This window comes from Poecile atricapillus, chromosome 1 (genome assembly GCF_030490865.1).
Source record: "Poecile atricapillus isolate bPoeAtr1 chromosome 1, bPoeAtr1.hap1, whole genome shotgun sequence".
Classification (NCBI taxonomy): domain Eukaryota; kingdom Metazoa; phylum Chordata; class Aves; order Passeriformes; family Paridae; genus Poecile; species Poecile atricapillus.
This window is the reverse complement of record NC_081249.1, coordinates 102591064-102611058: the sequence shown is the minus strand read 5'-3', so window position 1 is coordinate 102611058 and position 19995 is coordinate 102591064.

The following is a 19995-nucleotide window of genomic DNA, read 5'->3' as shown; positions in this document are numbered from 1 at the left end:
CTACATTTTCATTCCAAGGGGGATTCCTGCCCTCCCTAGCAGACACCTGTCTTCTAAACCAGGACAATTAGACCGTTGTCTATATGTCAATTTTTGAACAGAAGTTCCTTACAGAACTTCAGAAGTTACCATTTCAGTTAGCCAAAAAGTATTCTATATGATTTAATCAGTTCTTGTCACACTGCGTAGTCTAAAACATTATTTGAGATGGATGTTTGAAGCATTTTAAAACCATCTCCCCCCATTCTCATCTATTCCTTTCCCATAGTTTCTGGCACTTCGAGTTGTGGAATCCTGGCTCTTAAAGAAAACTGAGTTATTTTTACAGGAAAACATGTTTGTATTGTGGACACTAAAATTCTGCCTAAGTTACTCTTTAAGTGCCTATTACTGTGACAGTGAAATTGTACTGATGAGCCAAAGAGGAGATAGAACGAGATTGCTCATGTGAAAAACGAGGTTCACCCTCTTAGTAAAATTTAAAAGATTAATAAAGGACAATAAGAAACAAAAATAATAAAAGCAAAGTTTAACAGCCCCATGCTTGGCATTCAGCCAAGAGCGCACCTGCTATTTCAGAGACACTCTTTTATACCTTTTTTAATTGCATCAACCTGTTGCATATTCATAAACAATTATATATATTTAAACTTTTCTCCAAACTAGTTTAAATATTCCAAGAACTGTTTAGCATGGCTCCTCCTTGGGACTGCCTTTTTAGAGCAGAATTGTGTATTTCTTGGCTGTGGTTTTAGTCTGTTCTTATCACCTCTGGCTTGGGTTTTGGTCCATGCTTTATTCAGACTGTAGATGTTGATAATTGGCATTTCAGCAGCAGGGGTCTTCATCATACATTCATTGGCTGTTATCCCAACCAAGCAGGCAGTTCAATTACCACGAGCAGAACTATATCAGCTATTTCATTACTACACCTAAGTTTAGTTACTAGCAGAAATAAAAACTATAGCAAAATTATTTTAACATTATAAATATATTATCTATTTCAATATTTTGTGAAAAGACAATATTATAATATGTATTTATAACACTCAGATCTATCTTCCTTTTCTGGTGCAGATTTAAAACTGATGAACATTGTCTTCCTTTTCTTGCCCGTCTTCTTGTCCTTGCAATGGAGACACTGCTTTCTAAAACTGCCACAAAAACAAGATGTTCTGCAGGACTTACTTGGAACTTGGCTTTTGTGAGGATCTAGAGCTAGCCAGTGCTCCAGCAGGTGTGCAGGCTCAGGAAAACCTTGTTGTCCTCCTCCACTCATGTCAAAGTGGACAGTGAGAAATACCAGAACAGTGGTTATGTGGATGGTGGAGTATGGCTTGGAGGTGTTCCAATGAAAAAACTGGACATCAGAATTTGAACATGAACTCCAGAGTCCCCATGCTCAAGGCCTGGAATGACACAGCAATGATGGAGAAAACGGCTTGAAATGCTGCCTCCTAAGGAAAATAGATTCCTTCTATTTATTTAAAGGAAAGACTCAGTCTCAGAAACCAATGAAAACTGGAACTAGTTAACAGTTTTTAATACAAGAAGTGAATGGATGTTAATGTGAATTGCCTTTGAGATAATTTTACGTGGCAGAATTAAAATTAAAAATATAATATTTAAAATATACATTTAATGCATCCTGGATAAACCCAAATGTGACTGAATAGAATTCAGGTATAATTAAAAAGATGTTTTATAATGCCTAAATACTCTATGCAAATTTTAAGTGCTTTGAATTCTATCCAGACACCAAAGAATAATATTTGCATTTATATCCTAATGTCATTTTTCCTAATAGAATCCTCAACTTAGAGCAACTGAGATGCAAGCTACAGCTTGCATAGTTTCTGGGTGTTTTCTTTATAACAGCTCTTCATTCTTAAGGGAGAACCACCATATCAGTAATTTTAGTTTCTAGCAGACTGTGATGCAGTCCTTTATTTTTTATTATGTTTATCATTCATGCGTTTTCCACTTTGTTTCTAGGAAGGAAGGGACAATATCAGACAGGCAGAAGAGAAATCCCTGCTGGGCTTGGAAGGAGGTGTTGGGGATTAAATTTCTTTCCTTTTGCTCCTTTTTACTTATAGAATTTCTTTCCCATTAGTTGCTAGGACTGTTACACTAATGACTGGGTACTTAAAAAACACCAAAAGAAGTGACCAAGCTCCAGGGAGAGGGTCAGGGGTACTTTGAGAATTGCGCCGGCAGAAGACAGGGTTGGGAGCTTCTAGCTCTCTTGCTCTTGGCATCAGAGGAGGACGGTCAAGCTGTTGCTTACTGTGAGGAGAATTCGCTGTCATCACCGGAGCCCAGTCCTGTACTGCCTCATCCTTTCTGTGGGTGAGCTTTTGCTCGAAAGAGCAGCCATTGGACTGGGACCTTATTAACACCCTCTAGAGGGACCTATCCTTGTCTGCTCAGATGCTGAGGATCTTGGGCTCTGCCCTGCTGGGAGCCAGGCCGCTTCTATCCCATCCCCGTTGTGTCTTCAGTGCTGCTCCAAGCTTTCTAGCACTGTATCCCCCATCTCCTGCCTGCTGAGATGTCCTGCAGTTCCAGCCACAGCTCCAGAGCTTGTGATGCATCTTGCTACCACCCCGGGATTTTTGCTCATTCCTGTTGGCCCAGGTTGCTGCATCCGAGAGTCCTGCTGGGGTACCGGGGTTGACTGCCCCAGGGTTTTTGGGAAGCAAAGCCTCTCTTCCATCCCTTCCTGTTGTTATAAATATATATTATAATATTGGCTTTTCCCAAAATATTGAAATCGGTATTATATGTATAATGTTAAAGTAACTTTTGCTATAGTTTTTGTTTCTGCTGTTAACGAAACTTAGGTGTAGTACTGAAATAGCTGATATAGTTCTGCTTGTGGCAATTGAACTGCCTGCTTGGTTGGGATAACAGCCAATGAATGTATGATGAAGACCCCTGCTGCTGAAATGCCAATTATCAACATCTACAGTCTGAATAAAGCATGGACCTAAACCCAAGCCAGAGGTTGTGAAAAAGGAGGTTCACATTTTTTTTTATATAGAATTTTAAAAGTTTAATAGAAAGACAATTAGGAGATGGAAATATAGTAAAATGTACAAATATGGCCGGGTGCCTCAGCATTCAGCCAAGAAAGCACACCTTACTAGCAAAGGATTTTCTCTTAAAAACAGAACCCCTGTTACATGTTCATAAATTCTCATACATGATTCAAACATTCCTCTTCATTTTAGATGTTCCTTTGCTTAGCTTCAACTTGCCCCCTCCCCATTTGATCAATATTCTTGGGTCTGTTGAGTCTCACACTCCCTGATAACAAAGGTTCAATAAATTAATTCCTCCCTTGGAGCTCCGGTCACTGCTGTCTTCATCTGGATAAGATAATCTAATAATTAGATTAGGGGGGTTTCTGATTATCTTTTCAATCTCTGGGCTACATGAACCAAAGCAGGTTTTTATTTTAATCCCATACCATAGCTTAACATATATATCTATTATACCACTATTTCTAGGTTTCATCAATAACAGAAATAGAAGGAACTATATTAATACAGCAAAGTTTTCTAACCTTATACATATAACATTCATTTTAATATTTGTGAAAAGCCAGTAATATAATTGTATCTATAACAAGGTGATAATAAGAACAGACTAAAACAACACCCAAGAAATGTGCATGCACTAAAAAGGCAGTCCTGAGGAGGAGCCATGCTAAACAGTTCTTGGAACGTTTAAACTAGTTTGGAGAAAAGTTTACATATGTATAATTGTTTATGAATATGCAACAGGCTGGTGCAATTAAAAAAGGTATATAAAGAGTGTCTCTGAAATAGCAGGTGCGCTCTTGGCTGAATGCTAAGCGTCCGACCATTAGACTTTGCTTTATTATTTTTGTTTCTTATTGTCCTTTATCAATCTTTTAAATTTTACCAGGGAAGTGAACCTCGTTTTTCACACTGTCTTGGCAGAGAAAGTTGTCACTGGGTTACTGGTTCTTTTTGTTGTTAATGCTGTAGTTGTTGTTGGTTATTGGCTTTATGACACATGCTAATAAAGAACTGTTATTCCTATTCTCCCAGGGGCTTGAGAGCCCCCTAATTTCAAAATTATAATAATTTGGAGGGAGGGGGTTTACATTTTCCATTCCAAGGGAGACTCCTGCCTTCCTTAGCAGACACCTGTCTTTTAAACGAAAACAGGAGGAAAAAGGAGAGAGGAGAGGGAAGTGCTCTCTGAATAATGAAATAGCAAAAGATGCTTTTGTAGCAGAGTTCAGAAAAGTTGAAGACATGTGGAAACATGTATTTTCATGAAGAACTTATTGGAGTTTTCCTGTTCAGCTGTATAATACAGTCTACAATTGCATTACTCATTGAAAATATGACTGAGGAAGTTAATCACCCCAAAAATGTATTTAGTCCAAGCTGGGACCAAAAAGATAAGTATGTAACCTTAAGCAGGGAAGTTTTACGTTTCTACTGCTTTTTTACCCTTGGTCTTGTTAGGCATGGAACAACATGACTCCATCTTGGAGAAATGACCTACACACAGCCCTTTGGTCCCCTACTAAGGTAAAACATCCTGTACATGTCTTAGTTGGGATCACAGCTAAGCTTCAACCCAAGACTAAAAGAGATTCTTTTCTCTCATCACAGCCCAACTGTTGCACTTGTATTTTCACAGAGAGGGGGAAACCAGAAAACTCTGACTGCCTTCACTGTTGTGGTACCTCCTTCTTCTATCTGTAAGCCATTTACTACTGTATGCCTTCCTTGTATGGCATTTGAAAATAAGTATCTTGAGTAATAAGAACAGGAGTTGTATGATTTTTTTATACAAGTAACACAGAAAAATGTATAGGTCACATGTAAATGCCCCCAAGGGAGGACCAGGTATCAAATCCTTTAGTTCTTACTTCCTTCTGAAAAATCAGAATTAGATTTTTGGGAATCAGAAAAACATTTCTGTAGATTAGTGATCACTTAAGGTGAAGAAAACTGCCAACCTGTGGAATTTTTTTCAGAAGTTTTATTGTACTTCTGAGGGTTGTAATTGTGGGTTTTTTTGCATAAGCATAAGGTTAGTGCTGTGAAAGAAATGGTGTATTCTCTTGCTCCCACCTTTCCCCTGATAAGTAGTTTTATATGTGAAATTGGACCAAGGGTCACGTGGCTTCAAAAATAACCATCAACTGTTTGAACTTACTGAAATATTATTATATATCAAAAGTACGTGGTGACATTTCCTTAGCAAGAGAGTGGGAAATAGAACAGTAGTTCAGAAGTTATGAGAATGTAAGACTGAGTACAAAAGAATGGCAAGCCTCTTGTTTCCTCACAAGAGAAGAGCTGGCAATATTTTAGGGGCTATCTGCAGCTTTTTCTGAGTGCTACTAGAAGATCAAAAATCCTTTTCCTGAAATATGACCTATTTTGCCTATGAAGATGATTCTCATGGTGTTCCTTCCTGAGCTTTGTCTGTGTTCTCTTTGGTGATTGTATTTACTCACCCTATGGTCAGATGCAGCAGAATAAGGTTGGTCTTGTGATTGAATTTCCTTTCAACCTGGTGTTATTCAGTGGTTCCAACAGCAGAGTTCAGGTAGAATATAGCACAGATAAAGGATTTCTTGGAAAAGAATGCAAAACTCACAGGTAGTAGACAAAACATTCTGATAGACTAAGTTAATGGTACATATTTTGAGTTTTGAATCTTGAGTTTATGATCTCTGCTTACCTTTTATTATGGTGTAAACTAAGGACTTCTGCCCTGTCTCCTCCCATTTGTACTACAAATTTTGTCCATGTGGAATAATAGGATACTTCCAAGTTAATGTCTATTTTGATAAGCCATTATCTGCAGAACATTAAGAATAATTAACAATTCCACAGTGCAAGATATCCTTACAGCTCAAGAATTTCTCTTTGTCTAGATGTCTAGGAAAATTTAGATAAGGATTATGAATTTGCATTTTTTTATTCACAGCTCCTAATCTCTTGCAGTCTGCCCATCTCTAACCATCCAGCAAAGACTTCAGCAAGAACTAAATCAGAAATATCTATATATGTGTTGATCATTTAGAGCTTGGTCTGAGCTCGTGACACACCTCTGTTTCAACAGCATACTAGGCTGCCAAATCAAGAAGAAAAACAAATGTTAATTTTGTAGATGTTAATACTGAGAGTATGCTAAAGCTTTAGTGAGAAAAATATTTTGTAGCTCTTAGAAAAAAGCAGTGTTGTAAAGAACAGGAAAACACCCACAAATATCTTCTGTGGATAAATAAATTACACAATGAGTAGAACAAAAAGTTCATACAGAAAAAAAGCTCTTCCCCACAGCCCGGGCTGTTTCCCACTGAGACTGTTTTTCTTTGTTCTAAGACATGCAAGGTTACAAGTGTGTAAGTATAACATGTACTGAGAGGGTTAATGGAGTTTGTCTGCTTCTTTTATTGTCACAGGAAAATGACTTAGGTCAATTTCCTGTAAGGCAGAGAGCTATATCACACCATGAATCACTTAGCTGACAGTTTTATGGCAAGAAATGGAAGGAGCGGCTCTGTGAGATCTTCAAAGAGAATAATGTGGGTGGGGAATTTTTACAAGCTCCACACAAGTTCAAAAATTTCTGAAGAAGTCAGTCTTAAATCAATGATCTTTCTTTCTGTAAAGTACATGGGATTTCGTGCTTTTTTTCTCAGTGATGAATGTTTCCTTCCCAAGACACCCTTAATGACAACATTGGTTGGTACTACAGAGATATGAGATTAAGGAAAGAAAAAGGATTGCCTGGTAATACGGTAGTATTTTTGTGTCAGAGAGAGTGAGAGATGTTGAATGAAAAATTACATATTTAGATATATTCTATGCTCTTGTGTGTTCCTAGGAAAAGTGAATAACTTTATAAATTGTTCCATAATTGCATTTTCTCTTTAAAAGTTAGTAAGGTGTATTGATAAACATCAATAAGGTTTATTAATAAAGTAGCAGTAGCAATAGTACAAACAAGAACAAACAATTTAAAAACTAATTTGCTGAATCACAGCAAAACTAAAAATTTTCAGTAGATACAAGCACTCTGCATTCAAGAAATGGGTGATTAGGTAAGTAAAACAAAAACAACACATAAACAAGTGAAGAGGGCTGGCTTCAGGGAGGTAACACCTCTGAGAAAGATTTTTAGGCAGGGGAGTGTCACCCTCAAAGTCATAGCTGGGAGCAGAAACTCATTGGGTAGGGAAGGTGTCACTATAACCAATACGACCATAACTATACTTCTATTTAGCTTTTTAGAAGAAATGAAAAATGGGATTTACCTTCTCCAGGCTGGCACCCTGGAAGCTCATGGCTGCAGGGAGGATAGGGTGTTTCAGTGCCATGAGGAGCTCTAGGGCTCCTAGCCACAGCCTTCTCTAAGCGTCAGTGACAGAACTAGAATAATCAAGCCTTGAGGGTATAACAGCATGTGGTGCCAGCATCAGGTTGTCTTGGGAAATCAACTAGTAGTTACGTACCTAAAAATCATGTTATTACATCACATCTCTTCAAAGGAGAGACAGTGGTCTTCAGTGGGGCCATCACTTTCATTTTGAGTCACAACCTCATCAGATTTCTTCTCTGTTGGAGGGAGGGATGAAGGACTATCAGAAAGTCTGTCTTGTTCAAAAGAGAGCAACAAAACCCTGCACTGAGAAAAGTTACAGCTGCATGTAGCAGCATGGTCTCTTTAAAAAAAGACATGGTAGCACTGAGGACTGTGAGATGAGACCCCTTCCTCACAAAGGCAGTCCTGTGGTGGGTTAAGCACTGGTATCTGTTAACAGCAGGATCTGGATCATCTACATTTCTGGAAGTAGAGAAAAACAAATTTAAATACCCCAGACCAGAGCTTGCCTCAACACATATGAGCAGGGAAGTAACATTATACCTAAAAAACTGGCTGACAGTGTGACAGTGTAGCAGAGTCTTTCTATCTATCTATCTATCTATCTATCTATCTATCTATCTATCTATCTATCTATCTATCTATCTATCTATTATCTATCTATCTATCTATCTATCTATCTATCTATCTATCTATCTATTATCTATCTATCTATCTATCTATCTATCTATCTATCTATCTATCTATTATCTATCTATCTATCTATCTATCTATCTATCTATCTATCTATCTATCTATCTATCTACCTACCTACCTACCTACCTACCTATCTATCACATCCATCTAGGTTGTGGTTCTGAATACTGGAATATTCCAGTATTTCAAGCCACCTCAGCCTAAGCATGGCTAACCTGGACACACAGCATTCTCTGCCAGAAAGTGAACTGGAAGTGAGATTAATCAAATGTGATGCAGTTGGAGGTCTGGGCTATTCAGTGGCTGCTTTTAGCAGCCATCAAATTGTGGGTAGGTATTTCAGCCCAGAGAATCTCTGGTACACAGGAGTGGTTGATTCCTGCTATGAAGTGCAAAGCCCAGGAGAATGTTTGGCTTCAGCAGAGACTCCAGAAAACTCTGCATAGCGGGGCACAGCAGGGACCAATGTTCCAGCTGCTCCAGAACTGCTGGAATTTTTGCTAAGGCATCTTAAAAGCCCTACCTTAATTCAGGGCAGATTGGTCCTGAGGCAGTCCACAGGGAAGGGAAGTGATAGTCTGGGGCCAGAAGCCTCAGCGAGCAGAGCTCACAGGGAGACATGAGGAGGCATGAAACCAGAGGAAATTCTGCTCCCTATTTAGTGAAAGTCTTCTGAAACAAAAATGTTTCCATGAGGCCTACGATCGTCATAAAATTTCACTATGTTGCTGGATTCTTGACCAACTCTATGTGATGTTTCTTAGTGCAAAAGCTTTGGTCAGAAGCAAATTGCCAGCATATTGACTTAGAAGTGGTAAAACAATTTTTTTCCTATTCCTTCATCTATTCTCAGTTTTAGGTTTTTTTCACTTTCTTTGTGTGCAGCTGTGAGGGCTTGCAAGCTTTCCTGAGTGAAAACCAGAACAATGATGTTACTGCAGAATTCTTGAGTCTGAGTTTGCTAAGGAAAAACACCTAACACTTCAGTGCTGTGCTCTGCCCAGCAAAAGGTAGCTATTGCACAGTCTCATTCTTTTAGCTTGTGCTCCTTTTCCCTGCATTCTCCTATCCTGCAGTAAGAACACGTGGCAGAGTAGAACAAGGAAGAATTGGTAGCAGCCAGAACATTTACCTGTCATTTCAGTTCCATGCAGCAGCTATCAGCTACCAAGCACATGTGAAATTTAGTGGGACATAGTCCCTTCTAATAATTTAAAACATCAGACAACTGTGTTGTTGTGCATTGGATGCTACAAAGAGATAAATTGCAATGGATTTCCAGTTTTCAGCATGCAAAAGAGCACTCATTTGGCCAGAAAGTTTGCTGCCAAAGCAGAGCTGGTGAGATGAAAGAGATGATCTAGTTGGCAGAGATGAGACAAATCAGTAGCTGTAAAACCCCTCAACCTGAGGGAAGATAGTTTGAGATGAGGAAGCTGGTTGCAAATAACAGTCACATGTAAAGGGCATGTAAAGACCTTGCTCAGTCTGCCCTTGGAGGTTGAATGTAGTCATTGCAAATGTGTACATGCACATGTACATTTATCTCTTCTGTCTCCACCCCAGCCCATGGTGGTCTTTGCTGTAGGTCCTCAGATGACTATGGGCAGTACTCAGAACACTAAACGGGTTGATGAATGATTTTCAGGAAAAATAAGACAATGTGAGATAGAGGATCAGTAGATCTGTAAATTAATTTATGGTTCCAGCAAACATACAAGGTTACAACTCACCGACACACATAGACACACACTTCTTGCCCAAGATCCTAAAATCCCTTTCTATAGGGTGTATCTACATTCTGACATAAAAAGAAAACCTTCAGGTGTTAAATGTTACATGTTTCTCTGAAATGTCAGCCTTTGAAAGATGAACATTTATAAAGCACAACCCAAAACTAAAAACAAGAAGTGTGTCTAGTATTTTCTTGCCCTCCACGTGGATATCCTCTTTTGCAAGTGACATAGCTTCATACACGAAATTTTGTGACTCATAACATGCATACAGGCTCTGTTTATGACTTCTTCACCTTAAACAAAGAATGCCAAACCACTGAACATTAGGAAACATTCCTACTTCATTTCTTAGAAGTTTTGCTGTTCCCCTTTCTAACGAAGGCTGCTGTTACAGTCATATGTCAAGAGCAATTCATATAACACAAGATAAGTTTACATATGCTTAACTTTGTGTACTTTTACTTATTCATAAACTTACACATTCATTCTTGTTTTAGATTTTATTTAATTCCTGTATAAGGATGTGTGTTCATTTACTTACAGACACACCGTTTATCATATTGCATATACTTTTGCAAATAACATATGGTGCCTGGGAACTTGCATGCTTTATTTTTTCAAAAACCGAGATATTTAAAGAATCTAAAAACTAGCTTATCCAGATAGCTGTTTTTTTGTTTCCTGTATGTCATAATACAGGTAGATGGCTTTATTTTAAATTTACTGCTGTCCTAATTTTACTGGTTTAAGCAATCGATAGTCATTTGTATAGTAATTTGTTTGCCTAGTTGCAGCAGGTGGTGAGCTCGCAGATTTCTAGACGTTTGCCAACACAGGCTACTGGATATTTCAAAATCCCAATAAGTGATGCTTGGGGCAGGGTTTAAATTTTTCATATGAAAACTAGAACCGAGGAGATCTGGATGCATGGAAAAGGTCAGTTCTTGCTCAAGATTTACTGCACATGCAGGTGAACAGTAGGTTAATGGAGTCCTTTGTTGCCAGGGATGTTCCAGGGACAATAATTTTAATGGATTTGGGACTTGGAACAAGGTGATTCTGAAGTCCCTTTGGGCTTGAATTCAAGCAAGGTTTAGGTTGTTGACAAGGGATTGATCTCATGAGATGGACTTTAATGATATAGACATCTGTGTCTGTGTTAGTTGGATTCTCTGTACAGTCTGTAAGTGGGAAGAAACACACATTTTTGGACACAGTTCATCTGGCCTGGTTTAGATTTCTGCTTTGGATGGAGTTGATTTGTAATCTAGAAGACCTTTTTATCTCTGTGACTATGCAGAAAACCTATACATTTACCTCAGATGCTCATGTTTACTTATGTTAGACACTACATTTTTTCAGGTGAATCCTATTCCTGGAGGCCAGGGCAAGTCATAGGTTAACCAGAAAAGCCCAAGGAAGTGCACTAATCTCAGCATCCTCCTGAAGTGGGGAGTCATACAGATATATTAAATGATATCCAGTGTTAATTATCAACTTTAACAATATAAACACAATCTCAAAGTTTTTATAGAGTTACTCTAAAAGATTTCAGCTGTATATTTACAAAATTGATTTATTTTAAACATATGATATCACAGATGAATACATGAATTTACTGTAACATGATCCAAATAAGTCTCTAAGATTCCACAGTTAGAAAGTAAAAAAAAATGTCTGAAATCCATTCATGAAAGCTACAACATGGACTTTGTCAATTTGCAGTTTTGTCTACAGCTGGCTCAAATAAATCATCTGAGTAAATGTAGCTGTAATGAACTCTATTTGCAAAAGGCTAGGAATAAGGAGAGAGGCTGAACATCTTCTGGTGTGGTGAGAGCTTCTTGGCAGACAGTGATTGCAGTTAACTGATGAGTTTCTTATTTACAGATTGCAATACAATAACATTTATCTTGACCTAAATATCAAAACTTTCTGTGTGTATTTATATGCAGAAGTCCAAATTATGATAACCATATTTGAGCTCTTAAAGGCTTGTCATATTCAGATTATCAGCTTTGTTTGGAGTTAGTAGGCTGGATTTACTGCCCACTTGTCTGCTGCCACAATCTAGCAATGCCACAGACATAAAAAGTTGGATAGGGAAGGAATTTCCTTACAACTTTGCAGAAGTACACATTATACTTTCATTTATTTAGATGTGCCACTAAGGACCTACTCTGATGTTGCATTCCTACTGCCTGGTAAAATAGGTAAGACAATACACATGAGTATTGCAGGGAATACTTTTTCTTACATTCTGAGCTGTAAACAAAGGTTACCCCATACCCCACGGCCCAGAGCACTGTGCTATGAAAGTAGTTGCACCACTTGAGTGTTTCTGGCATTGCATGCTCCTGAAAGGTTCTGTTGCTTCCCTCTTTCAAACAGAAAATGCCACTCAATTTTATCAGATCTTTAAAAACAGGACTGTGTTTTAGTCACAATATTTGTTCTATGAAACAATGTTACTATATTCTGACCAACTTCTGAGACATGCACAGGCACAGGGAAAAAAAGAGTAACTATTTTTTAAAGAGAAGTCTAACTTGCATTTCAAAAGTTCAAATCAAAGAATTATAGAATATTCTGAGTTAGAAGGGGCCCATCAGGATCATTGAATCCATCTCCTGGCTCTGCACAGGTTACTCCAAGAATCCCACCATGTGCCCAACAGCGTTGTCCAAATACTTCTGGAACTTTGTCAAGTTTGATGCTGTGACCACTTCCCTGAGGAGCCAGTTCCAGTGCCCAACCATCCTCTGGGCGAAGAACCTTTTCCTCATATCCAACTTAAACCTTCCCTGACTCAGCTCCAGCCATTTCTTTGAGTCCTGCCACTGGTCACGAGAGTGAAGGGATTAGCTTGTGGAGTAGGGCGACCTAGAAGGGCTTGGAAAAGGAAAGATTCTTCATTCCAATCAATTACATCAATGGAAATCTGGGATGCTCAGTTCCTTCTGGGGCATAGGCTACTAAGCAATGCAATTTGTCCATTAAATACCAAACATGTATGATATTTAATTAAAACTACAACAATAAAACTTTTGGGTTGGCATACCTGCTCCCATTTATTTATTAAAAGCAGTATGAGTTTTCCAGACTTCTCCTTTGGAACAGATTTGCTAAGAAACTATATAAAATAAAGCTAATAGAAAGAAATGTATTATTGTCTGAAATATATAATTACATTTAACACTGATGATTAAATTTAATGGTTACTAAAAAAACAGTTGGTTATTCAAACCCATATTAACTAATGTCTTGTGATCTTCATACTGAAGCCCATGGGACATGTACCATAAGAATAGCAGGTTTTATTTTGTGTGAATATCATGTAAAGTTAATAAAGATTGATTGGAGAGAATGAATGGATTTATTCATGTTGTTCATACATACATATCATAATGATATTGAAGACTCTCACTTGCTTCACTGTGACTTTGGAAAAAGCTGTATCCAAATATAAAAAGACAGAAAATTTGAACTATTTCTAAGACCAAAGAGTTTATATATATATATATATATATATATATATATATATTTATAGTGCTTGGTATGATACATGCACTTAGAGACACTGTGAAAACATATTGTTAAATTCAATAGAAAACCTTTTGTAATCTTATTTTTTGTCACATACAACAGTTACTTATTTTTGATTTTCTAATGTCTCAACAGCTAGAGAAATGATATGGAGACAGATTTGAAGTAGAAAACATCATCTGGTTTTGTTTGTTGTTTTTTTTTTTTAAATTTTAATTAAACTTGAAACTCAAGTAAGATCTTTTATTCAAAATTAAAAATAGAGTCCCAGAATGACAAACTAGTCTAAACTGAAAAAAAATGGAGTCTTATACAAATGTCACTTCTTCATGTTTCTGCTGAAGAAATGAATCTGATTTTTGTAGTGGCCTGCAGTCATTTTAAGCTGAGAATCTCACTGGTGTGGAGATGGTTTGATAATTCTTTTGAGAATGTTACAAGGAATATCTAAAACCTCTTGCTTTTACATCTTTCATGCTGAAACTTCATGTGTTAAAATAAAATTACTCAGGGTCCTTACCATCCACAGGGGAAGAATGTGCTCCCAAACTTGTTTTCTGCTCTCAGAGAGGACAAAGTGATGTTTTCCCTTCATTTCTCCTGGTCTACAGGCCCACTATAATGGTTGTGCACACAAAAGTTAGAACTGCTCTGTTCAACATGTCAGAAGACAGTGCATCTATTCTCTTTCTGTGAAGCATTAAGTGTAGTAAAAATAATGATACCTGTTCTCACTACTTTTTTTTATTAGTTCACTATTAATTTATTGAATACACTTCAAATTATTTTATTCCAGGAGCATGTCCAGATAAAATATGAGGTATTTCAGCAATATTTGGTGTGTGTGTAGTTCTCCTCAACGTGATATGAAGTGTCCTACATCTCACTTTCATTCCTAGTGCCCTACTCAGCACCCTGCTTTTTTTGAAAAATATTTTAATAATCTTTTGAAACTTTCCAGTAGTCTTAGAAATACTGATAGCAGTGCTTGGCATAGTGTGAAAGAGGAATTTCAGCAAACTTAATGGTACTATTCAAAAGTTTGAGGTAGAGTAAATCTGTAGGGTCAGAACCTGACTTTCTGCAGGATCCATGGGGATCACTGTGATGCACAGAAGACAGTGAAATAATTTTTTAAATCCCTTGTAAAAAACCCTTGAGAAAGGGTTTCATTACCTAAAGGGTTTTATTACCTAAAGAACATTTACATCTCATGTTTCCCTGGTAATCTGTTTCCTTCTTGGGACCTGCACCTGTAATGAGTAACTTTTTTTGTATTTTAAAGCCACTAAATCACGGATGGAGAGAGAAGGTGGTGAGAGGACCATGATTTCCTTTGGGTAACTACATGCCATTAAGTTTGCTTATAATTCCAGTTTCTTGCATCTCACGGTGGAGTTGTTTTACTGTGTGATATATATGAATACTGTTCAGTGATCATTCAGACTCATAATTATATGTTTTCATCTCTTGAAATCTGATTATGTTAATTTTTGCGGATCTTCATGCTTTTGCCACAGAGAAAAGAAATCTAAATCAAGTTTGCCACCAAACTTCAGGGAACAATTTAAAAAGAATTATTAATTTTATATATATTTATGAATAAATGTATCCCTTTGCTATTACTGCAGTCTTAGAGCTGTAATGAAGCAACATGGCTTACACAGAGTGGACTTAAAATACATACAGAAATAATGGCAAATGAAAGCTATGATTTAAAAAGCAACATATTTTTTAGTGATTTTAAGCCCAAGTTGTGTGGAACAACATCTCTGGTTTTGGCTCAGGCAGACTGATGCAGTGCTATCATTCATCCTGGCAATTCTCAGTTGATTTTATACATTGAATGGGGATTCCCACAGAGCAAGGGTAATTCTAAAAGAATGTTTGCAAGTGAATTTCTGCATCTCAGCAGATTTCCGATCTCAGCCCTGTTGTGAAGATCAGGACTTCATCGTCCTACATGTGCATCTGCTGATGTGTTCACTGACACTCACGTTCCCTGTACCTAAACCTGGGGGGGCACTGAACTGTGCAGTGGGGGGAAATGGCATCGCCTCCATGTAAGAGTTGACTTCTTACTTTCATACTCTTTTCCTCATTGTCTGTGCCTTCTTTTCCTTTTCCACAAATCTTCATCAGAAACAATAAAGAAAAACTCTTTTCAATCTCACCCCTCTTGGTTTCCTGAGTTTTTTATCCAAGACACTTTAAGTCATTTTCCAGCAGTCCTGGTTAACCCAGAAAGGTCTCAGTTGACTGGAAGTTGGCAAATATGTAATTTATCTACAAGAAGGGCTGGAAGGAGTATAGGGGCAACTACAGGACTGTCAGCCTGACCTCAGTGCTGGGGAAGGTCATGGAGCAGCCCATCTGGAGTGCAATCACACAGCATATGTAGGACAACCAGCAGATCAGACCCAGACAGCACTGTTTATGAAAGACAGGTCCTGCCTGATCAACCCAATGTCTTTCTACGAGAAGGTGACTTGTTTAGTAGGTGAAGGAAAGGATGAGGATGTTGTCTTACCTGGACTACAATAAAGCCTTTGACACCATTTCCTACAGCATTCTCCTGGACAAACTGGATGCTCTTGGCTTGGACAGGTGTATTCTTCACTGAGTTAAAAACTGTCTTGATGGCCAGGCCCAGTGAGTGGTGGTGAAGGGAGATAAATCCAGTTGGTTTCTGGCCACAAGTGGTGCCCCTAGGGCTCAATATTGGGGAAAACCTTGTTTCACCTCTTTGTAAGTGATTTGGATGAGGGGATCGAGTGCACCCTCAGTCAGTTTGCAGATGACACCAAACTGGGCAGGAGGGCTGATCTGCTGGAGGGCAGGAAGGGTCTGCAGAGGGATCAGACTAGATCAATGGGCTGATGCCATTGGTTTGAGGTTCAGCCAGGCCAATTACCAGATCCTGCCCTTAGGTCACAGCAACCCCAGGCAGTGCCACAGACTGGGGACAGAGTGGCTGGAGAGCAGGAAAAGAGCTTGGGGGTGCTGGTTACAGCAGGTGAACAAGAGCCCAAGTATGCTTAGGTGGCCAAGGTACCCGAAGTGATCCTGGCCTGTATCAGTGATAGTGAGGCAGGAGGACCAGGACAGTGATTGCCCCTCTGTGCTGGGCACTGGTGAGGCCACATCTCAAATCCTGTATTCACTTTTGGGCCCCTCACTACAACAAAGAAATTGAGGGGCTTGAGTCTGTCCAGAGAAGGGCAACAGAGCTGGGGAAGGGTCTGGAGCACAAGCCTGATGAGGAGTAGCTGAGGGAGATAAGGGCACCCAGCCTGGAAAAAAGGAGACTTGGGAGAAACCTCACACTCTACAACCCCCTGACTGGAGGGTATAGCCATGAGAGGATTGGGCTCTTTTCCCAGGTAACAAGTGACAGGACAAGAGTTGTGCCAGGAGAGATTTAGGTTGGGTTCTAGGAAAAAGTTCTTCACTGAAAGAAGAAATCAAGCACTAGAAGAAGTGTTAAGGTCACCATCCCTAGTGGTGTTTGAAAGACAAATAAATGTAGCACTCCAGGACATGGATTAGCAGTAAACATGGCAATGCTGGGTTTACTTAATTATCTTGGATGTCTTTTCGAACCTAAATTATCTTATGATTCTATCTAGTTCCCTCTGCTGTCAACATTTCAGTGACTATGAAGACTGTCAAAACTGTCTCTGGAATTTTGGTTTCTGAAGAATGTCCATAATTCAACAAACATGTGAATACTAGAGGAAACACATTGAGAAGTAGAAAGCAATCAAAACAGTGCTGTTTAAAGCAGCATTTGTAACTGACATTCTAGCACTTTTAATATGGAGCTGTTTTTTTTGTTCCAAGAAGTAGATTAGGACATTACTGCTAAAAGCAGATAAAGAAAATGTATTTCTTAAATGCAGAAGAGATGAAATTTCATTGAAAAGCTGAATCTGAGCAGATGAACTCATGTGTACTGCAATCTTCATCTATTGATAAACCAAACTGAAAATCTGGATGGTCATGAGTGAACTGAAGCATGTTAGAGCATATTTTCTTCTCTGTATCTACTTTCCCACAACCCCACCCCGAACACTGGGTCTCATCCTGGAGTGCAGCTGAAACACCTCTAGAACAACTCCTTGCGTTTGGAAGCTCTTAGTGTAGACATAGCTGATAAACTGGTGAAGAGAATGTTTGTCCTGGGAAAGTATTCTAGGCATTCATTTCAACTCAACCTTTGCTTCAAGGTGACTATTCAGACCTGGAGATGGAAATTTGTTGATGGCATTCCAGGTTATAGCAGAAAGACTAACATCAAGTTTCTCAGTTTGTCTTGAGAGGTTTTTACTTTCTTCCCTCTAAAGCATGGATAGGCATGTTGGCCTCTCTGCTGGGAAAGGAAAAACAATGATAATAATTGTGTGTCCTTGGCTTTCAAAGGACTTTTATATAGATGATAATAATTTGGTTTCAATTATTGCTAAATAATTGCTAAATATGTATTTGCTTTATTTTGCTCCTCCAAAAAAAATAAATATTTGGCTAGAAAATGTACATCTAAAAGTATGGCATATGAATTTAACCTATGCTACATATAGCATATAACCTATGCAGGCTGCTTTCATTCCCTGCAGAGACCGCCTTTCATTCAGGAAGGAAAAGCATTTCAGTGATCTCAGTGAATACAATAAGGAAGATGACTGACTTCCTTTAACTTTTTCTTGAAGACAGTGGATGAGATACTTTGGACAGCAGCTGCTAGATCTGCCACACCCGGCTGTATTGGAAAAGAGTCAAACAGGAATGAGATAATAACACACAAAATATTCAGTGTATAGCTTCTGTAGGAACAAGCATAACTCCATGTACTGCTTTAAGGGCCCTGTTCTTTAGGAAGTGTTGCCTTTGTCTTCTGTCAGCTCTCCATGGGATTTAGTATCTGGGGAAATGTCACCACATGGTCTACAGGACAGTCATGCAGGGGGTCACCTCCTATTGCACACCCCTGAAAGTGCAAATGGTAGCAAAAGGGAGTGATGGGGTCTATAGGCAGGTTTTGTAGGACCTGATTTGTGCCTAGGGCAGCCATTTGAAACAAGGGAGCAAGTTTGATGTGGCCTTAAAGTCATTCACAGTTTTCTTTGTAAACATTTAGGAAACAGGTGATACTAAAAAAACCTGCAGGAGGGTAGGCATATCACAAAGGAAATCTAGGGAGTTACAGACTCTTATCTTTTATTACCAAAAAATACTGAAACAAATAATGAAACAAGGAATTTATAAACCCCTACAAGTATAGATTCATTAAGGATAAATTGTGTCAGTTTCTGAAGGTGAACTTAGTTTTGTGTTGAGAAAGATGCTTGATTTCACATCTTTTGACACTTTCTTATGACAATGCCATAAGAAAGCTTCAGAAAAATTATCTAGATGAAACTGCTGTAGAGTGTAAAATTGGTTGGAAAACTGTTCTTACAGAGTATCAATTAATGATTCTTCACCAGAAGAGGAGAATAAATTTTCTTTAGTGTCCATGATGAAGAAATAGGGAGCATGACTTAAATTTACAGATGACACTAATGACACTGGGAGATAGCATTAAAATTCAAAGTGTTCCTGGTAAAGTTGAGAACAAAATCTGGGAAGGGATTTACAGTAGAGACAAGTGTCAGGTTGTGCCTTGAAGGTCAGCTTTCTGGTATATTTACCATATATTCGTCAACCAGAGTATTTCTTTCAATCCTCATGCTACACAGATAATACAGAACAATTGGAGAAAATTTAGAAAATAATAGCAAGAAGAGTCCACCTCCTAAAATATGTGACCTATAAGGAAAACTTGAAGGATCTGGAGTTGTTCAGTCAGGAAATGAGAAAGGTAGTAACTCATCAGTTGTGAAAACTGAAGATAGAGGAAAAAATTAGTCTGTTCTCTGCCTTCTTGATTGTTAGGATAAGAAATAATAGACTCTGAGGAAGAAGAAATAATAGATTCTGATGTAAACTCTTTGAGTTAAGAAGCCTGCACAAAACCCTAAATAATTTCCAGCAGGTTGTGTATCATAGGCTTATGCCTTATATAAAAGCATTACTTGAGATTTTTCAGATCAGCTGTTAGGAATAATATAGCAGCAGGTGAATAGACTTGGGGCAGGTGAATAGACTAGATGGTGTCTTTAAACTTATTCCTGTCCTGGTTTCTGTGATAGACAAATTTTGATAGACAAATCAGAAGCTGCTGCTTGTAGAAGTACTAGTCTTGAATTCATGAACTGTCTTTTGTGTTTCCTGTGTCTCTTTGGTTAGAAATGACTGTTCCTGTCCTGCTCTAGCTGGGGACAATCATGCCAATATTTAGCTTGTATTTATGTACTGGTAAAACCAAGAACCCGTAGGCTGGCATGGCTGTGTTCCTTCTGACTCAGCATTCTGACTGTGCAATAAGCCATAAACCCCCTGACCAGCCTCACCTGGGGCTTCCACCCACACCTGTGGCTCCAGGAGCTCTTTATAAACTCAGCCCCAAGCCTTCTCTCCCTGGTTGAGCTGGGATCCTCAGCTCTGGTATAGCCTTGCCTTGGCCTCTCTGCAGAGCCTTCCGGGCTGGGGAATGTGTCACATGCTGTGGAAGGCAAATTTTTCATAG